Consider the following 3,279-nt stretch of genomic DNA (forward strand, 5'->3'; position numbering starts at 1 on the left):
GATCCTGGTTCCAGCTCTTTCCTGAGGCCCAGATTTTTTCCTGCCTTGGCTTTTTGGGAGACATTCTTATATACTTATTATAAATTCTCTTTTCGAGTTCTGCCTAGCTCAAAGTTGGGTCCTGTTACTTGTGACCAAAAACCTTAATAACTGCAAAGAACTGGTGATTCCTAGAGATCGAATACATTGAGAAAAGTTCTGCGGCCAGTTGGTGGTAGGAGTTACGGTTCAAACCCATCTCTCCACATCACCCTCAACACACTCTCTGCTCAGTCACACTGGCCACATGGCTAATTCACAAACGCACCAACCTCATGCCCATCCATTCAGATGGGATCTGTTTCCCCCAGCTTAGAACAGGCCTAAAGGATATTCCCTCATCTTCTGGTCTCAATTCAAATGTTACTCAGAGATAACTACCATGACAACCTCATCTAAAATTGTCACTCTCAAAAATTTAAGAATGGATCTACCTTTTGATCCAGCAATTGTGCTTCTGGGTATTTATCCAAAGAAAACCAAAAACAATAATTTGTAAAGATCTAAACATCCTTATGTTCATGGCCGCACTATTTACAATAGCCAAGATATGGAAGCAACCTAAATGCCCAGTAACAGACCACTGGATAAAGAAGTTATGGTTCATATATACAACGGAATGTTACTCACCCATTAAAAAAATGAAATCCTACTATTTGCAACAACATGATAGATCTAGAGGTTATAATTCTGAGTGAAATAAGCCAGACACAGAAAGAAAATACCATAGAATTTCACTTATATGTGGAATCTAAGGAACATAAAGAACAAACTAATCGAAAAGAGACTCACAAATATAGAGGACAATCTGGTGATGGCCACAGGGGAGGGGATTGAGGGGCTATGAGAAAGGGGTACAGGGTTAAAGAAGTACAAATTATAAGCTGATAGATGGTCACAGGGATGGGGAGCATGGCATAGGGAATGCAGTTAGCATTAATGTGATGTCTAGGTGGAGAGCCAGAGGAGAGAAAGAGCAATTAGGGGGATCGTTTAATAAACTATATAAATGTCTAACCAATGTACTGTATACTTGCAACTGATAAAATAAAATTTTAAAAATAAAAAAATAAAATTGTCACTCCCTAACCTCTTCTGCTTTTTTACTATTATTTTAATAACACATCACTGCCTAAATTTATGTTACATATTTATGTGCATTCTTTTTTCTCTATCTCCGCCCTCCCCCCACCCAACCCCCCCTCCCCCCCGCCCAACACACACCAGAATTTAAGCTCCTCCAGGGCTGGGATCAACTCTTTTGTTCACGACAGTATTTTCAGTGCACTGATAAAAACTGTTTTGACATACAGAAAACACCCAACAAATATTTGTTTAATTTACCCATTCATTAATCCTTGATCTGCTTGTGACTTCCATGCTATTTTCATTATCTCATAGTACATGATATAATTCTAGAAAAAAACTCAGAAAAATCCTACTGGATCAAGGATGAAAATAATGTCTGAACGACATCTGTGAAACTCGGCTCATCATCATGCAAGGACCAGGGATGTCGGCTGGCTATTTGGATGGACTGCGGGGACGGAGAGGCAGCATGCTCTGTCTAGCATTTATAAGAATAGGGCTGAAATCTGGTAAATTCATTTCTAGTTGTTCTCTCCTAATTAATTTTTCCAACCTGGGACAACAAAGCTTCAGGGAGAGCAAAAAACGCTTTTGTTCCCAAGATACCGCATGTTAAATTACAAATGACATCTATTTGGTTTGGGGTTAATGTCATTTTCTGGATCTGTTCCATAAGATTGTTCACTTTCATCATGCTCACTGTCCCCAGCTGGCCTGAGACAGGTTTTGGCTTGCTGAGGGAACCCCGCCTCAACAAATGTGCAGGAAGGACGAGCTGAAGGAGGAGGCAGAGGAAAGGGACATGCTCTCATCCAAGCCTCTCTAGGCTTTTTCAGTGTGTCATTTTGAACCACACCATCAAACAGAGGGTCTCTTCGTTTGTGGCTTTCAGATCCTGTTCCCCACGCCTAACACATATGCCAATGTCGATGGTAGCTCCTAACTAGTGACCCTAACACGTGCGTGGTTTAATCTATTGTTTTAAAACAATGGGCTAATGAAAGGGTGCAAGTAGCATGGGAGTCAGTACCAGTGTGCAACCAATATTGGAAAAAGTTCATAGCAATATTAGCTTGCTCCTCCGTGTATGTCTTTCATCTCCACTTCTTTGCTCTTGTGGCACTCAGATCTCCTGACTCCAAGATCAGGGTTCTCCCCACTGCAACTGCCTCCTCATCTTTGCATTCAAAGACTGGCTGACTATAAAAATTATTTTTCTTGACTGTGTTATATTGCTAAATAAGCAGAGTCTTTAAGGGCCTCAGATTCAGAGAAAGCTAAATCGATAGCCTGTAAAAGACAGTCGATAGCTTTTACTTGGTAAATCACAGCATGAAGTTAGATATTTTACCCAAGTTGGAATGATAGCCTCGCTTCTAAAGAGCCAAGTCTGATGCATTGAAAACATGCGGAAACTCGGATTTACAGCAAGCCGTCTCCACTGCCTGGGGAGCCAGTGCCTGGAGCCTTCTCAACCAGCAGTGTAGAGTCAAAGTCACCAAGTGGTCACCACAAACGTCAAAGGTCACTTTGCTCCTTGACTGATTCCTACCAAAATTTAAAACCTGGCAATTGACATGGTCAAGCAGATGTCATTCCTTCACGAGACTCCTGATAGAAAATGAACTGAGGGGTTCAGTAACTCTCTATCTAATTCCGGCAATTTTGAAGAAGTTAATAATTAATTCCAATTCTCCCTCCCTCCCACCACTCACTCCTGACAGATAAAGGGAAAGGGGAGTCTGTTTGCCCGACCCACCCACGTAATTGCTTATCCTTTCCACTTGCCTGGACATCTTCTGAAAGCATAGATATCAATTACCACCAGGAAGTGGTGGCTTTCCCCCTTACCTCTTTGTTTTGTTTGTCACTTTTCAAAAGTGTAATGTGACTACTGGAGGGTTAGTCCAATGCCCAGAGGCTGAGACATGTAAACAGATGGAATGACAGAGGGGAAGGGCCCTGAGCGTACACAGAGAACTACAGGTGGAAGAAAGGGCTTAAAGGACAGAAAGACAGCAGGAAGAAATGTCTTTACACTTCAGTTTAAAAATCCTAAAATTTTTGACCCAGCAATTCTACTCCTGAGAATTTATCTTTATATCAGTTGGAGGCTAACCTAGAAAAGAGAAACGTCTCTGAGTATTTACC

Source organism: Pteropus vampyrus, unplaced genomic scaffold (assembly GCF_000151845.1).
Source record: "Pteropus vampyrus isolate Shadow unplaced genomic scaffold, Pvam_2.0 Scaffold69, whole genome shotgun sequence".
NCBI lineage: Eukaryota > Metazoa > Chordata > Mammalia > Chiroptera > Pteropodidae > Pteropus > Pteropus vampyrus.